We start from the raw sequence: 19,331 nt of genomic DNA, 5'->3' as shown, positions 1-19,331 counted from the left end.
CTTAAAACTTCTCAGTAAATCTCTTTGATGATTACACAGAAGATAAATGTGAGACATCATAATATGGCATACAAAGCTCTTGTCATCTGGCCCCTGTTTGCCTGTTCCACTTCATCTTCATTTAAAGTCTCAAAATGAGGAAGTAACACAGAATTTGGAGCCAAGTAGGAATAAAGACCAAGATCTCTTAATATCCAGGCAGTATGGGCACCATCCTGCCCAGCATTTCGCAAAACACTGGACTGGCTTTTGAAACTGGTAGTACTGAGAAATAAGCCCATGATTGAAAATGCTTATAACTGTGCTGAAATGCAGTCATTAGAGGCCAATGAGTAACATTCATTAATTATTCTCTCGGCAGAGCTATTTTTTGTGGGCTTTTACCCTGAAGGAGTGAGGATATCGTTGGAACACTTGATCTTTTCTTTCATTAAAAGGTAAGGGCATATTGCAAGCAACAATTCTTTTGGATCTGAATTTTTGGTCACTTTTTCTTCCTTTCATTGGTGTACCTTTATTAGAAAATACTATCGTAGGCTTATCACAAAGCACTGAAAATTTTTCCAATCTGTTGTATTCCTGTGTTTTAAAAGAGAAAATATCAGGAGAAGAAAATGAAAGCTTTCTTTTTAAAAAATTTTTAATGCTTATTTATTTTTGAGAAGAGACAGAGCATGAGTGGGAGAGGGGCAGAGAAAGAGGGAGACAAAGAATGTGAAGCAGGCTCCAGGCTCTGAGCTAGCTGTCAGCACAGAGCCCGATGCGGGGCTCAAACCCACAAACTGTGAGATCACGACCTGAGCCAAAGTTGGACGCTTAACTGCTTAACCGACTGAGCCACCCAGATGCCCCTGAAAGCTTTCTTTGAGCAACAGCACTGGTCACTGCAAATTATGTCATTTGAGTGGATTCTTGGCTAGGCTGCAGAGGGAAACCTGTGATGTGCTCCGTCATGGCAGAAGGGTCCACTGCAGGATGGTGGGCAGAGGCGACATGACACCGGGCTGCATCCTGAGGGATTTGGAGACTTGTGTTTAGTCAGGACAAGCTTTGACATCCAACGGAGTCTGTTTTGAGGTATAGGCCATTAAAAAAAAAAAAAAATCACATTGCTCTAAGTGGCAGCATCTGAGCTCTAGCCCTCAGTGTGAAGTTCCAGACCTATGAGCTCCAGGGAAGTGGGCAAAGCCTGAGTGAATGACTCTGATCCCACAATCCCACAGAAAGGAACTAGAATGAAAGTGGGAGATCAAGGAAAGGGCCCAGTCATCTGTATTGTGTACGTAAGGCAGGATCTAGAAGAATACTTAGAGGGACAGGTTCCCTAAACTCATCCCAGATTTCTGTACCAATCATAGGATCGGAAGCTAATTCTAAAACCCATTTTCTTGGGTGGTCTGAAGCTACTGCATACTCCACGGTGATTTTTAGTGTTGGGCACCTTTATTTTCTTTGTGACTGATGTCCTTTTCTGTAAAACAGGGTGGTTGATTACAGCACCGTCCCCACAGACCAAGGTGCTGGGAAACTGAGGCCAGCCATTGTCATTCCTCCCCTCAGTGACCAGCTGGCCATACTGAATGACTCAGGCAAAATTGCTTCATTTGGTAAAATATTTGGAAATTTGGAAATAGTATTATAGTATAGCAAAGTATAGAAGAACAATAAACAGTATAAATTGATAATTCCTAACATCAGCTTTCTTTTCACACATTTCCTTTTTGAAATATGAAATCTAGCAGTAGTTCTCAGTAAGACTGGTATGATTTTTTTTTTCTAAGAGTTTGCGTCTTATTTATGAGTCAGGTTTGGGCCTTACTTTTGATTTTCTTTGGGTAGGTTTTGGGCCTTTTTACTCTCATTAGCAATTTCCATGCAGAAGGGAAGTGCAGTCAAGTGAGACTAGATTTGCCACAAATGAGCTACTATAGAAGCTTCTATGGCATAGAAACTAATAAATAGCCCAAGTGTGGTGATAACTAACTAAATGGTGAACCTGAACAAACATGCAGCAAATACTTCTGATAGTTTCCGTGTACTCTGACACAGAAAGTAGGTAAGTATTGCCAAACCACCTTTGCAGGTAGAGTATGCTTCTATAATTTACCCACACTTACATTGAACTGATTTGAGAGAACATAAAAAAGCCTACAGGTATCTGGATGATTCATTGGGATGGAGCTGGGCTGGCAGATTCTAGCATCTTGAAAGGTAGTGGTGACTATGAAGTGAGAAAGAATATATGGGCACATTGCAGAGTGTACGGAATATACATGTAAATTTGGGGGTTGGGAATAAGGAGAAGGTCACGGTCCCCTAGGATGAGCATGCAAGAATGTCCTGGTAAGAATAGTCAGAAAACAAAGCAGTATTATAGACTACTGAACTAATTTGCTTTCTGGTACAGTTTAGCGCATATTTAGCAAACACCAAAGGTGGGCATAGTACTCTTTAGGCTCATAAAGAGGGAACAATAGACGAGAAACACTGGATTAGGTGCTCTTCCAGTGTCTGGCTGCACCCCTGTGTGCCAGGTGTGAGTCCCAGGGAGTGGGTAAAGGAACCAAACTCAGAGAGAGCATGGGCTCACTTCTTATTTCACCCTGGTTCTAGGACTGTGGTTCTCACACTTTAGTGAGTATCAGAATTGCATGGAAAGCTTCATACAACACCAGGTATGGAGCTCCACCCCCAGAAGTCACAACTGACTAGGTCTGGGGTGGGTCCTGACAATTTGCATTTCTAACAGGCCTTGGGAGATGCTGATGCTGGATCATTGCTCTGGGATACACATTTCTAAGTATTCTTTCTCCCCTGTCCTTTCTCTTTCCTAAAAGGGTAGATATTGGCTGGCTTAAGAAAGCTTTCTGCCTATTGGCTTAATGAAGTAAACTCCCAACAGACTCAGAACTCCAGTCTTTCACTCACATACAAACATCTGAAATACAGCTAAAACTCCAGAACTCTTAGAGATATGATGAGAACCTTGTAAGGTGAAGTGAATCATCTAAGTTTACACTAAGTGTCAGAGGCAGAATTTAAACCCACATCTCTTGACACCAGATCCAGGACTGTGTTTAAAACAATACTTATGACTGGGAGTTCTGGGGTGAGTGACCCTTGATGGCCAAGATTATAATGAAAAGAAAATAATTACACTGTTACTCCATTCTAGTCCAAACAGCAGGAAGTGAAATTAAGTTGGGGAAAGCTGATGGCCCCTTACTGTCAGAGAGAACATTGACAAATCTATTTCAGAGACATTCAGTTCAAGCCTGGACAAACTCATCTCTTCTTCCTGTCTTTTTCTTACCTGGGCCATCTGGATGCATTCTGCTTTTCCATAGGCCTCTGGGTATTTTGAGTTGTTTTACTTTGTAAAATATAAAAATAGATTTCATTGATGAGGGAAGCTACATTTGTGCGTCATCAATATCAGTAATGTCTAGGTTTATATCTTTATAGCCATCAGTCTATTCATGATCATATAAAAGGTTAACTTTTCTGTTCCTACGTATGACTACTAAAATAAGCTAATGACAAAAACCAAGAGGAATGGATGCAAACAAGTATCATTCTTATTGTCTCTCCCTAAACTTCACCTTGGTCCATGCTTTCCCTTAGACTTTTATCTTCTCCAGGTTTTTTTTTTTTTAAATCATGATGTATTTTCCCATAATAATATAATCCCAGGGGAAATTCCGGTGCCAGCTGTTCTAATAAGGCATTTATTTCACGAACTCTGCCATCTTGTGCTTGGAATGGCAAAAGTAAAAGGGTCCCTAGGACAAAGACCTGAAGATGTCGATGCTGAGTTGGGATTTTTGCTAACGAGTATCTGTCAACATGCCATTTATTAGATCCTCTTTAAGTTAAAAAGATGGGTCATTGACCCTGACCAGGATTGGAAGGAGGGTATTGCACCCATATAAAATTATTTGTAAACTGTAAATGCTACAAAAACATAAGGCATCGTCATTAGTTCTCAGTAATGAATCAATAGTATAATTTCCCTCTCTTTCTCTCTTCCCTGCCTACCATTTGGACAACTTTGGCTTGTTGCCTTCTCTTTTGAAGAGGGGGTCAGAACTATGTTGCTGGTTTATTTCTAAGGTGCAGTTAACATTTCCCAGTGCAAGGAGCCACATAACATACATGAATAGGCATCGGCAAGGAGTTCAATGCAGCCTTTCTACACTGAGCTCCAGCCAGAGGGTGATGACTCATCTTACTCTTCTATAGAACTCTCATGGAGAAAAACATTAAGTCTTTTCTGCTGACCTGAATTGAAGGAAAATGGGGTGGATTTTAGAAACTCTATAAGAGTATCGACTTGGTGCTGCATTACTTTAATGGGCCATAAGTTATCAAGGCAAGTGTAAAACCTAGCCAGTAAGTCAGCTTCTCTATTAGTGCCATGCAAGCCACCAGGGAAAGGGATGGAAGCTTCATGTCCATTATTGATCTGAGTTATTGCAGCAACCCTGCAAATTACATATCATTATTTTTACATCACCAATGCAAAACTTAGATTTCATAAGATTAAATAGCCTGCCCACAGTCACTCAGGCATGGAATAGTCAAACCAGTCTTTGCCCACCTCTTTGGGTCTCCACTTGGTGGAAAGGCTGTGTAGTAAATGGTTCAGAGAGAATAATGTAGAAGTAAATTGTGTGGATTTCAGCCCAGCTTTGCTACTTAAAAGCAGTGTGCTTGAGAGCGTCATTTGATTTATGTGTGATTCAGTAAACTTTGTTATAAAAAGAGATGGTGATATTTTATGGGGGTGACTGAAAGACTACATAGGTTGAAACTTACAAAATGCCCAGTACATATGAAGCCCCAATTCTAATTAGCTATTATTCAGCATATATAGTAGTTTTGTTCTTCAAAGTTACTGTAAAGTTATCCATTTATTCAGGAAAGCTCTATAGAGCATCTTTTCTTTGCTAGGTGCTATGCTGGTAATGAAAACTCCTTCTTTTTTCATGGGAACATGATGATGACTAGGTGATGGTGTGATTTCACCTTCAGTTAGTTGAGAGTTTTGTGAAGAGTCAGAAGCTATTACCATAAGTTAAATTCTTTGAGAGTCATGGTCATGCAGCACTGGGGAGAAGGATGAAGAGATTAAATAGATTTAGCAGGAATCTGACAAATCCTCACAGAATTGGTAGCTTTTAAGTTAGACCTTGAAGTATTCATTCAGTGCATCCTAAAGATTGAAATTTTACAAGGAGGTAACCGCATAAATGAAGCCATAAGGCATACAAGTACAAGGCATGTTTAGAGAATCCACATAAAGGAGAAAAGCAATGAATGGAAGGAGACTAGAGATAAGTGTAGAAATACTAGTTGAGGCACATTGCAAGCCACAGTGAGTAATTTTTAACTATTCCTAAATGCAAGTGGGGAAGCACTGAATTATTTTAAGCAAAGAGTGCCATTATCCAAATTCCATTTTTCCTTTCATCTTTTCCTTCTCTTTCAAGCTCTGCCACATCTCTTCCCTCCTTTCCTTTACAAATAAGATTTAAGGCAGCCAGTTGGTTTCTTACACAATGGCACTGATAACAATGCAAAGAAGAGATGTTGTGAAAGTGTCAGGGGCAGTCAAAGGTGGACAAACTATATGGGGGACTCTTAGCAGATGAGAAATTGAGTTAATGAATATGTATCAAATCCTGTGGATCAGGTATTAATTATTCTAGAAGATAGAGAAAGTACTTTAAAAAAAAATTCTGCCCCTCATGAACCTCACACTTTGGTGTAAAGAGATAAACTAAATCAATAATTAAAACACATGTGTATGTATAGGTGCACTTGTATGTGCATGTGTGTGTTTGTGTGTGTGTTATGTCAAATGATGACATACTTTAGATAAAATAAAAATAAATCAAGGGGAGTGGAGGAGTAGGGTTGCAATGTTAAAGAGTAAAGTGGGTGGCGTTCAGGACTGGTGTCCCTAAGAAGATGAAGGTACAGTTTAACCAAAGACCTGAGGACACAAGGATTGATTCACACTGATATTTGGGAGAATGACATTCCCGCAAGCTGATCTATAAGTCCTAGGGTGGAAACGTGGACTATGAGTAGAACAGGGTAACTGAAGTGTAATTAGCACAGGGCTGAATAGCAGGAGATAAGGTTGCAGAGTAAATGGACTGTAGGGTGGATGGGAACAGATTGTATAGAATCCTGTAAACTGCTGTGAGAGTTTTGGCTTTTACTTTAAACGGAAGTGGTAGGCTATTAAAGGATAGCTCACGAGAATTCTTTTTTAAATTCCGTATGCATAGGAAAAGACTGATTATTTTGTAACCACTCTTCACCAAAAGCGGCCCCAAACTTCCTTAATTGATTGAGGCAGTTCTGTAGCTTTGAAATTCCCAGAACATATTTTAAATATATTTGACAAATCAGAGGCAGCACACCTCAGTGAATAATATCATTTGCACTTCCCTCATATCGGACCGTGAACCAGCTGAGAACTCCATCCATCGAACACACTCCTGAGTGCTGAGAAGCAAACAGTCCCACCCACAGTGATACTTTCCCCTTACATCGACCCTCTGAATACTTTGAAAAGTCTGCCACTCTTTGAAATCCATACTTTCCATCGTCCGCCCAGCAAACTCTTTATTACTTACAATAAATTCAACTTTGTAACTTTGCTTGTCAGATAGTTTGCTCCACAGATTAAATGGCGGTCTTGTTCTCAAAACCCATGAACACAGGGATGCTATAAACATGACCTTCGAGAGGCACCTGGGTGTCTCAGTTGGTTGAACGTCCGACTTCGGCTCAGGTCATGATCTCACGGTCTGTGGGTCCGAGCCCCGCCTTGGGCTCTGTGTGACAGTTCAGAGCCTGGAGCCTGCTTCGGATTATGTGTTTCACTCTCTCTCTTCCCCTCCCTTCCTTGTTCTCTGTCTCTCACTGCTTCTCAAAAATAAATAATCATCAAAAAAATTTTTTTAAAACAATGACCTTTGACACTCTCCATTATATATATTGAGCCATGCAGCAGTAGGTGCTACTCAGCGCTTGAAAAAATCATGTCAATGTGAGAGGTCAGCAAAATTTTAAAACTAATTGTATGAAGCGTGGAAAAGAAAGTGAAAAATAACTCCAAGGTTATTGTTACAAATGGCAGTAGGACTGGTGTGTCAATAACCGAAATAAGGATCACAGGAAAGGAAGCAGGATTGAAATGCAAAAATACTCTTTTAGACATGTTGCATTTAATGTGCATTCGGGATCTCTAATAAGCTCTTGGAGATGTGTTGTAAAGTATTTCACTGCAGACAAACTTGAACATTTAGGTCAGCGGCTTATACATTTTGCAAGTCACTGAACAAACATTTATAATAATGAATGGAAGAGGGAATTAATGGATAGATAAATGTCTGAGTAAATGAGTGATTGAAAGTATGTGAGAATAAACAGATATTTGAAAGTTTGGCATGCAGTTGCTATCCCTACCAAAAATCCAGAAGCAGGTTTGAGAGTTAGCTTTAATATTTGCAAACACCCACGTATCAGAAGAGCAGCCTCAGCCTAACCCGAAAAGAAAAAGAAAAAAAAAAACAAACAAAAAAACAAGAAAACAAGGAGAAACACCTCATAAACCCAGTTGTGTTTTAGACTTAACTGACCTTTGTTGAATATGCCTTCACATACTAATCAGCAGCAATTCTGTAGTATGTCAGTCAGAACAGACTTGGACAGAAGACTCCAGAGAGATCCAAAAGAGTTTTCATCTCCATCAGTCAAAATTAACAAGGAAGATATAAAAAATGAACCCAATATATTCAAGGCTGACCTCTGTAGCTCTCTGATGGTTTCTGTTGTGAAGCAGCCCATTCCACTGTCTTCCCCTCTGTAAGCCAATAAATGTGCCCGTGGATCTAAATATTCTCAACCAGGCGTCAGATGACTAGTTTTTGGCAAGCTCTGGCATTTCCATGAGCAAACTGAGAGCTTCTATTGTCCTCAAAAGTTCTCACTTTTAAGAAAAAGGCAGGTTAAGTAGCTATGTTGTAATTAACCAGGGTTTTGCAAAAATCCTGAAGGAATATTCATTAATGCCTTTTTAATTTTTTTTTTTTTTTTATTTCTGAGAGAGGGAGAGGCAGCATGAGCAGGGGAGGGTCAGAGAGAGAAGGAGACACAGAATGTGAAGCAGGCTCCAGGCTCTGAGCTAGCTGTCAGCACAGAGCCCGACGCGGGGCTCGAACCCATGAACCGTGAGATTATGACCTGGGCCGAAGTCGGACATTTAACCGACTGAGCCACCCAGGCGCCCCTCGTTAATGTCTTTTTAAATTCATTCATTCATTCATTCATTCATTCAGATAATTTTTGCTGAGTACTACCAGTACTAGACATAGGGAATAGAGAGGTAAGCAAAATCAAGCATAGTTCCTGCCCTCACTTGGCTTATAGTTTCATGATGGGTCCCAGGCATTTGTCAGTATTTGAAATAACTAGATGAATACCATACATTTATCTATGACGGTCTTATTCACAATTCATTTCCTTTATCTCCTTTTGGCTAAAATTGTATTCACTCAGCAAATTCTACCCACTTAATCTCATGGTACCTGCAGTTTAAAAACCTGGGCTGCCAGAATGAACATGTGTAGGAGTGAGGGGATGGCAAATGTGTCCATGGTGTGCATGGAGCCCCTGGGTTATCTGTGTAATTGCCGAGACCATGACGTATGCGTAGTGTTCAGGAACTTGGTCGCCAAGATAAGGATAACATGGGTTTGAAACGTAGAGTCTCCACTGACTGGTTATTTGCCTCTGAGCAATTTGCTTATCCTCAGAGAAAAAAAAATTATGTGCCATTTGGTGGGATCATTATACACAAGTTATGGGGCTCCCCTCACAACTCTGCAAGTAGGCATTATTATTGCTTTGGACAGGTACGGAAACGGAGACTGAGAGGAGAATCCAAAAGATTCAGAGCTTGTAACTGGTAGGGTAGGATGCACACACAGGATTTTGACTCTATATCCATCTTTCTTTTTATTATTATACCATCTTTATGACCACACCAAGATGTAATCTCATCTTCTTTGTATCCCCTGCCATGCCCAGCACAGTGCCAAGCACTAGGTGGCGCCAGTCCTGCCAACGTGAATGAGGAAGCAGCTCCTCCCTTGTGAGGAGGAATCTGACCCTCTATCCAGCTCTCTGAGCTCCACTTTCCCTATCACAGGTGTACTTTTACACCACCAATTAATCTTCCCCTTCTCTGAATTCCAAAACTACCAGAGCCTCTCATTGTCAGCAGATATCTTGGAAACCTCATTTTCAACGTGTTCTCCAATAACAGCAGCAATTATTCTTAATCATTATTTATACTAATTTGATGCTTCAGTGAGATTATGTATTATGCTTGTCCTTCCTAATTTTTTTCTTTTTCTTTCTTTTTTTTTTTTTAAACTGTAAGTGAGAATCGATGTAAGGGATTGATGTCAAGCTTTAGGTAGCTATTAACATGACTAGGGTTATCTAACCTTATTACGTTGATTGTAGTTTCTCTTCTGTATCTTCCAGCAAACCCTCAAATTGATTTTAAAATGCTGCTATTGACCTAAAGATTCTTAACAACAGGAGGTTTAAATGCCTTTCATTGTTATGCTTCCTGCTTATAATACCAATTACTGTTCAAAGTTTGCAGCAGGAAACTTAATTCCATTGTAGATTTCAGGACAGAGTCAAGGACTCAGTGTCTCCTGGGGACATAGATCTAGAAGAAGGGGTGACCTGTCATTCAGTTCCAACTCTCATGCCTGGAAGAAGTCCTCTTGCCCACATGCCTGTGGAGAGCCATCCAGTTTCGGCTTGAATGGTGTCTGGGGGCTGCTGACTCAAAGTCGAACAGGGGAGAATTTGAGCTCAGGACTCAAAGGACCTGAGCTGAAGCCTTTGCTCTGCCACCAACTGATTTTGTGGCTTTGAGCATAACGCCTGATCTATTGAAACCTCAGTCTCGCCATTTTTAAAATCAGGATATTAGACTCTACCTCAGGAAAAGTAGTATCTAGCTCAAATAAGAGTCAGAGTTGGAAAAGGGTCAGAGAGAAATACGCAATTCATAATTTCACATATGATTGTGTAGTTGTATTTGTGTGCATGGTATATGAAGGCATATCTCAAGGACCCTAACTTTTTTTATCCTTTAAGTTTTTATTTATTTATTTATTTTGAGAGAGAGCATGAGTGCAAGAGGGGCAGAGAGCGAGGGAGAGAGAATCCCAAGCAGGCTCCGTGCTGTCAGCACAGAGCCTGCCAAAGGGCTCACACCCACAAAATACAAGATCATGACCTGAGCCGAAATCAAGAGTCGGCTGCTCAACTAACTGAGCCACCCAGGCGCCCCTCAAGGGCCCTAACCTTATACATCAGCCTTACAGCGTATTTTCCCGAGGTCCTCTACTAAGTCATCTTCAGGTCCTCAAGCTGTGCCTGGCTTATCAACATACCAAATATAGGAACTGTGCATCCTCCTCCGTTTCCCTTGCCTCCCTCCCTACCCCCTTCTTCCTTCTGTTTCTTCCTCCTTGAATTTCATAGTAGAGGTTTTCACTCTAGTAGCTAGAACTCTTTAACTCAAAGAGGAAGCGACCCCAGTAGGTGTAGCTTGAACAAAGAAGGGCGTTCGTAAAACAGTGTAGACGCTCACATAGCAACCACAGTGCATGAGTTTTCACTTCTGGTTTTTTTCTTTCTTTTTTCCTAATAGTTGGTTCAAGTCTTTTCTCATGCTGCAGATTTACTTTCTTTACATATTAGAAAACGCGGGTTCCTAAATTTTTTACCATTCAGGCTCAATCACCAAGGACATACTATTTCCATTTAGAATCTCATTTAACGGCATTGGCTGCCCCAAAAAGGATCAGGTACACCGGCAGCCACTGCACTGAATGATGGCTGCTCCCATGGTCACCATGTTTATGCAGAAAGGTGGGGCGGGGGTGGGCACTTTTCTGAAGAAAGATGGTACATGAAGAACCCTATAGACAGACACCACATACCTAAATGGTTATAAAAACATTTATGCTACATTTTGGTTTACCTTATTTTAACAACCCTTTCTTTCCACCCAGCTGATTTTGTTTGCTTTTCCAAAAATATTATGTTATATGCGATATAAGCCTATATCCCCCTTCAACATGATGAGTCTTTCAAAATCTATTTCTTTTTAGACTCTGATGTTTTCCAAGCACTAATACTACATGCGCTGCAATCATAGTACAGATTGAAGTTATTAGTTGGTGAAATTTCAGGTAGGCTTTTAAAGAAATGATCCTGGCACTGGGCCTTCCTGCCTGCATATTGCTGTCTTCTGCTCAAGTGCCCTTAGCAGGCAGGGAGTAGAGCCTTGCATTGCTCAGAACCCTGGAGGCCTCTCTGTCTGCCTTGCTACTTTCAAAAACCTGCTAAGTTATCATAGGAGATTCTATTTCACCATCTTCCATGCTTGCTGTGGTCAGGGAAAGGGTCAGAAGGCGTGGCCTACACATAGCTGTATGACCTGTGCAAGTTCATTGACCCCTGTGGTTAGTTCTCACATTTTTTAAATGAAAGGGGAGGAAGAGTAAACATTTGCTTGACTTTTGCCAGGCAAGTGCTAACTTCACTCTAATCCTTCAAAATAGGTATCAAAATGACTAAACCTTAGGAATGAAAGAGTCACCAGCTACTGAGTAAAAAGAGTTCTGGGCTTCAATGAGAAAGTCTATATCCAAATTCTATTTCTACCTCTTATCAGTTTATCAGTTTATACCAGAACAATTACTTTATCTCTCTGATTTCAGTTTCTTTTCTGTAAAATGAGTAAAAGCATACATTCCTTTCAATGCCTGTGAGAGTAAAAGATAACCGGTTAAGCATCTGACATGGTGTCTATCATTCAGTGGATGCTTAACAAATAACTGTAGTATTAGTGTATGTGTGAACTCATGTGTGCATGCATGTATATTTTTAAGCAAACAAACCTGGCTCGTACTGACACGAGGAAACACCCTGGAATAGTGAGGATTTAACCACAAACCAACAGATATAGTAATTCATAGGATTTGACTTTGTAACTTCTCTTAGGCAGCTGTTATTTGAAATGACTGTTGTTTTTCTCTACCTATAAATACATATATGTATGCCATATCTGTCCAGGTGGGCAGTGACATAATGTGACACTCTATCACATTTTCAGTTCTGGAATATGAGTGCCATTCAGGGGAAGTGCCTTTTACAGAGAGCCCTCATTTCCCAGGGACCAAAAGTGAACTTTGAGTATAACTGTTCTATAAGCCATACCAAATCAAAACTATGCCTTGATTGTGGTGACAGTGTACCTGGGCATGTTTTACAAATGCAATGATAGACAGATATTAATATTTCTTAACTTATATTGATTTATATAACTCATTTAATTATTGATTAATAATGTAATTTTCAACTGCTGAAGTAAAAATTGGTAAACTGGCATAATACTTCAAATTATTCAATTGAATATTATTAATTGAGCAGTCAGTAAGTATAACATGCCACATGAGGCCTTCCATGTGTTTTGCCTTTAATCACCGCAATAGGATCTATTCTATAGATTGTGACTCTAGTGATAAAGAAGGATTGGAAAAGTTAGTTCAGAATGTTTTCAAAGACTGGGGAACTTGCCCCAGGTTACAAAGACAGTAATAGCGGTGCCACTTTCTCATGTCTGTCCAGATCCAGAACTCTCAACCACCATGTTAAACAATGCTTCCCTTTATTGCAATAATCCTGTGATAAATTATATAAAAGGTCCTAAGGTTATAACATCCCCACCCCCAAAATAAAAAGTAATTCTTGTCCTTAACCTTAGGCTCTAGAACTGTGCTGTCCACTGTGGTAGCATGTTGAACAATTAAAATGTTGCTAGTTCAAAATGAGATATGCTCTAAGTATAAAATTCATACTGAATTTCAAAGAGTGTGCAAAAAAAATTGTAGTGTGTCTCATTGACAAGTTTTATGTTGATTACATGTTAAAATGATATTAGTTAAATATGACATATTACTAAAATTCAGTCCATCTGTTTCTTTTTCCTTTTTTTTAATGTGGCCAATGGAAAATTTTGAATTACATACGTGCCTTGCATTATCTTTGCATATGACAGTGCCAATTGAAGAGGCAGAGTAAACAGGCAGTTTTCATGCATTTTGATTAGAATTTCAGAACACATGAGCACATGGGAAAAGCCTGAAGAATCATGGAAGTTTCCTGAGAGAGGTGTGAGCTACAAATGAGTAGTTATTACAGAGATAGAAAGAAGCAAAAGGTATTTCAGGGAAATAAAATAAAACTTTTCATTTTAGAAGTGAGAAATAGCCCAGCACATTTAGGGAACATCAAGACATTCAGTAAAGAGCAAAGAGTAGGACGATAGGCGTGGCACATGCCTCTCAGCTTAGAAAAGAAGAATTTTCATCATGAAAGACTGGGAGCTACTCATTTCTGGGGATCTTGATTAGAACAAATCCCACAAGTGTCTGTATAAGGAAACTTTTTCCATTAAGCAAATACTGGCCTTTTGGTCACAGCCAACCCTGACCTTAGTAAAGAACATTATGCAAAGCTACTTGTAGTATTATTGATTGGAACTCCGGACTCCTGTAAATCATATCTTCTGCTTTTTAGGAAAGACATTTCTTGGGTTAAGTTTTCTTGAAACTATCTACAATTGACCCAAGCGTGATTAGGTTCTTAAATTGGGGGGGAGGGACTATTAAAATTGAGATGTGTATAGATGTTGGAGTCAGTATTGTATAATTCTCGATGCTTCTCTCTTGTCTTCCATCTGAATACTCTAGNTTTAACCTCACCAGGAGTTTTTTCGACTAGTGGGCTCAGAATGGCTCCCAACACTCTAGTTTCAAATTATTGCTGGCCCTAGTACCCCCATTTTACTACAGTGAAGAGACATGCTGATATTCTCCTAAACCTGAGAGAGGACAGGACAAGCCCATTATGTTTCACAAGAAATCAGGAATGATCCTACTTTTAGAGTGTCCTCCAAAAGGATGTGCCTAATCAGAAAACCAAAAAGCTTTATGGAGAGAGGTCTCTTTAGGAAGAAAAAGGGCAAAAGATCAGAGTAAACAATTGAGTATAAACATGCATTTTATGAAATCTTCTTGAAAAGTAAGTTGTGCCCCTGTGAGTGTCCCCAAATCATTTAATTCTTGCTTCAGCCCATTCATTTCTGTAATTATATAGTTATTCTTTACAAAACCATGTTCTGTTCACCACTGAATTGTGGGCTCCCTGACAGCAAGGACCTTGCTGTAGCCTCTATGTTTTCATAATTATCAAAACACCAGGGACATCTCCAGTGTCCACAGGTGTCTCTATGAATGCAAGAAAATATGAATGAATGAATCAGGTAATCAGTCAACTAATGGATTAAAATCCTAGCTCTGTCATGAACTTGCTAAGTGTCCTTGGGCAAGTAACTAAATGATTCTGAATCCTTTTTATTTGTTTACAAGCTAAATGGCCTCAGAATTTCCTTGTAGGCTTAATATTCCATGGTCATGTGCACGTAGGAAAATAAACTTGCAAGAACTCTCTCTCCTCTTCTCTTCTTCAGCTCAATAATTAGAAAAAATAGCAATAGCAATATACCTGTCTATATCAGATTTTTAAATCTATTTTGTAACACAAGTATGTGAGTCATTTTTCGTCCTTTATGTTACATGGAAGCCTATTTTTTTATGAGCAAATAAACAGTTTATTCACTTGGCTTTCAGTTTGGCAGAAAATGCTTTAAGGATATGTCCTTGAAGATACCTAGGTATTTTTAAAAATAGAGGGAGAATGGAACCATGAAGTCACCAAAAAAAGATCAATTTATTCTGTCACTTCATTTCAAAGACTCTCAAGAATTTACACAAACTATCCTCTCTTCATGTTTCAAGTAATACCTAGAACAGAAACACTTAATGTATACCATTTGGTAATATGTGAAATAAAGCAGGTATGCTTGAAATTATGGAGGTAAATTTCCCTATATTTGTGTGCTGCCTTCTGTACTGTGTATTTGTGGAGTCCCTCAGTGAGAATATTTTCCATTTCCATTTATCCTTTCCCAATGTTCTTTGGATAATTTTAACTAGAATTTATTCAAAATCAATTTTAGAAGAAATAAGTTACTTTCTATAAGACACAGACTTGGGAAAAATATCTTAAGTCATTCTTTTTATATTGACTGCCTCCAAATTCAGAGCCAATGGTATTTTATACATTGCAATTAAGTTGAAATGGTGATATAGTGGTTTAATACCTTTTATGAAATTGCCATACTTCTGACAGATCACATATTTTCATGCTCTAAAAAACTCTAGCACAGTAAATTACTCTGAGAATCACACAGCACCTATTTTTTTACAGAGCAGAAATTTCCATCAAATTTATTTATCCATCCAGTACACATTTACTGATCAACTAGGATGTGTCTAGATGCTTTAATATAAAGATGAATACCTGAGCTTCTACCTTCAAGACGGCATAGTCTCATTGGGGATGTGTGTGTGTGTGTGTGTGTGTGTGTGTGTGTGTGTGTGTCACACACACATCCATAGCACAGGCACAGAGAATATTAAAATAGTTTGTAGGATAGTTGATAAAAATTGGTAGAAGGCTGGGGAACTGCATTATTTGAAACCCTTAGCAAACTGGGATATCAGGACAACATCACACACACAAAAGAGCTATATTGAAGGAAGATTGGGATAAGCCTTTAGATCAGGCTGTAAGTCTGATACCTATGGAAGGAGAGAGAAAGAAGACTTGAGATAGGAAGCATCTCAGATTACATCTGAGTTCCAAAAAAGTTCATCCAGGCCAATGGGGAATCCTCACACCAAAGTCATTCAGTGGAGGAGCAACCCGCACAAAGGGATTCCTTGAAAAGAATGCACCTGTGAGTCCAAAGGGGCAAAAGCTATGCCCTTCAGTCAGGCAAGTTCCCCAGAGATATAGATGTGAGTGGCTCATTTTCAAGGCTGATCCAGATACTGAGACCATTATAGGAGATTAGTAATGTCTCCCTAAAAGAGATGTGATAACTCTCTGATCTAAGATTTAAGAGTGGATCCAGAGATACCCATATGAAGGCTGATGAGGGGCAAGTTATTCCAATGAAAAGTATAGTCTGAGTTAAATCACAGAGGAGCACAAGAGCTGGTTATGGAGTTTGTTATTAGCAGTTTGATATTGGTAGAGCATAAAAAGTGAATAAAGCAGTAAGTGGTAATAGATGAGGCTGGTGATGTCAGGCATAGACCAAATAAAGAATGAATTTATGTTGCAGTATAGTTATCCAGTGTGGAATGGGGAGCCATTGAAAGGACTTAATCAAAGAAAGTCACAATTATATATGAATTTTACTAAATCACTACAATAGCTACTAAGAAGGATAGACAAGAATAGAGAAAAATAGATCCATTTGGAAACTATATTAGTAACGTAAGCACCTGTATTATAACAGTGGCCAAAGGGATGACAAAGACAAAAGAATGCATGATATATTTAGGATGTAAACCATGTCAGATGTGATCGTAGGATATGAAGAGGGACTCCAGGGTGACTTGCAGTGGTATGTCTCAGCTTTCTGGGTGATGATGGGATCAATAGCCAAATTGAAAAAAATAAAAAAGTAATATAGGTGTGATATCAAAGAGCATGTACAATGTGAGACTGTCAGTTGACTGAGTACGGAACTTTGAACAACACCAGTTTTGTTAGATGGAGAGAAGAAGAGCTCACAGAAAAGATGTCAGTAAGTAGGAATGAAGGAATTTCAGACAAGGTAGAAATACAGAATGTGCAGCTGCATTAGGTTTCAAGAAGAGCGTGGTACAAAGGGGTGTGCTAGAGCTAGTACTGGCTTGTAAGAACTGATTATTACAGTTTTAGAATTTTACAAGCCACTTGTTAAGTGTAGTCATTACTAAATATTGAATGGTATAAACTTAAATAACTAAAAGCAAAGGTAACAGGGGTGCCTGAGTGGCTCAGTTGCTTAAGCATCTGACTCTTGATGTGAGTTCGAGCCCCACATCAGCTTCTGTGTTGACAGTGTGGAGCCTGCTTAGGATTCTCTCAGATTCTCTCTCTCTCTCTCTCTCTCTCTGCCCCTCCCCTACTAGTGCTGTCTTTCTCTCTCTCTCTCTCAAAATAAATAAATAAATTTTATTAAAAAACTGAAAAAAATAAAAAGAGGTAATGAATACTCAAATCTTATTATTTTCTAATTATTTTACTAAATTTTGCTATTATCTATCGTCTTGAGGCTATTTATATCTCATATCCGTACAGTGAAGATATTGTAAGAATGTGCCATTGTATTTTTCTTCTGAACTCCATCTTCACTGATACTATATTAGGAGCTCGAAATCAGCCATATTAGGAATATTTTTATCATGGAAACTAGCAAATGCTCCAAATAAAGGTGTGTTTTGTTTTATTTTGTTTTGTTTAGTTTCTTAGCCCTCTATAGTTTCAATCTAGATGCATAGAAGCAAAGGTAGTTCATTAGATACAACCGATGCCTTAGGGCATTGGGCTTCATTCTCACCAATGGACTGAGACCAGCAACTAGAGGCTTGAATTTGCTATTGGCTCAGACAAGTGAGTCAGTAAGAAAGGAGAGGCTAAAATTGCCCTAGAACTTTGAAATAATTAAAATATTGTGGTCTTCCCATAGGGAGGAAGAGGGAGCCCAGATGAATGAACTATCGTTGTGTAGAATTATTTTTTCTGAGCTTGGAGGAGATATCACAAAGTCTGGGCCTAGGTAGTGTGGTAGTAGTGAGATATTAGTAGGAAATGAAGCAAATGGAGTATGAGGTCCTCGGGTACCCCCAGTGAAGTAGGAGACTTAAGTCATTTTCTTGGACTGAGTTAAATTGGATTGGAATAAAAGTAGGTATCAATAAGCACAAGAGAAAGGACTGATGGGCATTGCGAAGGTTGCAGCTGAAAATGGAAACCTTAGGAACGCTCTGGTGCTCATCTGAACAGCTGGACTCCTCTGCTGAGGTGTAGATGTGGAAGAGGTAGATGATAGCACTGTTGAAGTCTGGGTGGTTCTGGATGAGGAATGGCAGAAAGGCATTTCATGGGATGAATGGGATTTGAAGGTGCTGGAGTGGAAGTAGTTTACATTTGGATGATCAACACAGGACCCAGATGTACTATGGAAGGCTGGGAAGAGAGTAAAAGCCCCACAGAAAAGAGGTGGTATTTGACCAGAGATTTGCTAAGAAGCCATGAAGGTCCTGGTCTGAGCAAGAGTAGTTGCCTGGATTGCAGACTCTCAGGGTGGACTTGGCTGTTCACAGCAGAGAGACGTCCAGTTAGCTTAGGGGCTCCTATTTTTACTGAGGGAGGCAATTCAGGGCCCTGTTTCAGTTTGGGACCTGTGTCAAAGAAGGGCCTAAATTTCAGGCCAAAAAAAAACAAAAACAAAAAGCCTCTGTGAGAGGTGAGAAAAAGACTCTCCTGGATCAGACCATCATTGAGTTGGTTCTTTTTTTTTTTTTTTAATGTTTTATTTATTTCTAGGAGAGAGAGAGAGAGAGAGACAGCGTGAGCAGGGGAGGGTCAGAGAGAGAGGGAGTCACAGACTGAAACAGGCTCCAGGCTCTGAGCTGGCAGTCAGCACAGAGCCTGACGCCGGGCTCGAACCCACGAACCGCGAGATCATGACCTAAGCGAAAGTCGGACGCTCAACCGACTAAGCCACCCAGGCGCCCCCATCATTGAGTTGGTTCTTAAGAGTCAGATTTTGAACTAAGGATTGAAGGAAGTGCTTAGGGAAGAATAGCTGGTATTTTTGCTCTAAACCTTGAAATAACCTATAACTAAAAGCAGTAAGCTTTCATCTGTAGAAATACTGTGTAAATGCCAAATTCTAACATCGAGTAAATGAAAATACACACACACACACACACACTTTTTTTTTTTTAAATAACTTAGTGACTAAGCATCAGTTCATAATCTTGGACTATAGCGGTCTGGACCTGGAACGGGGAATCAGGAGAATCACTGTCTGCATCTCTTTCAAAGCTGATTGCTCCCTTTGTCAGAAATCCAGCTGGTAGCATAGGAAATTCAGATCTGCATGCCTGGCCTGACTCTCTCATTAATTAGAGTTTAAATAAATCATCTTTCTTTTCTAGGACTGGTTTCTTTCTGAAAATAAAGGATTTGAGTGACATGAGAGCCTCGGCTGTCATGAAACAAAAAAAAAAAAAAAAAAAAAAAAAAAA

At 39.5% G+C, this 19,331-nt stretch overlaps 1 long non-coding RNA gene across 2 annotated transcripts in view; it reads left to right on the top strand.

The window, feature by feature from the left end:
- Positions 1-19,331, top strand: part of LOC144234285 (uncharacterized) — an 882,104-nt gene that overhangs the window by 628,500 nt on the left and 234,273 nt on the right. For both annotated transcript variants that reach the window (XR_013335914.1, XR_013335913.1), the window contains one exon: positions 362-437. This is a non-coding gene — a long non-coding RNA (uncharacterized LOC144234285). The remainder of the gene's footprint in view (positions 1-361; positions 438-19,331) is intronic.

Source organism: Crocuta crocuta, unplaced genomic scaffold (genome assembly GCF_008692635.1).
Source record: "Crocuta crocuta isolate KB4526 unplaced genomic scaffold, BGI_CrCroc_1.0 scaffold561, whole genome shotgun sequence".
Classification (NCBI taxonomy): Eukaryota; Metazoa; Chordata; class Mammalia; order Carnivora; family Hyaenidae; genus Crocuta; species Crocuta crocuta.
This window is presented reverse-complemented; position numbering and strand designations above follow the sequence as displayed.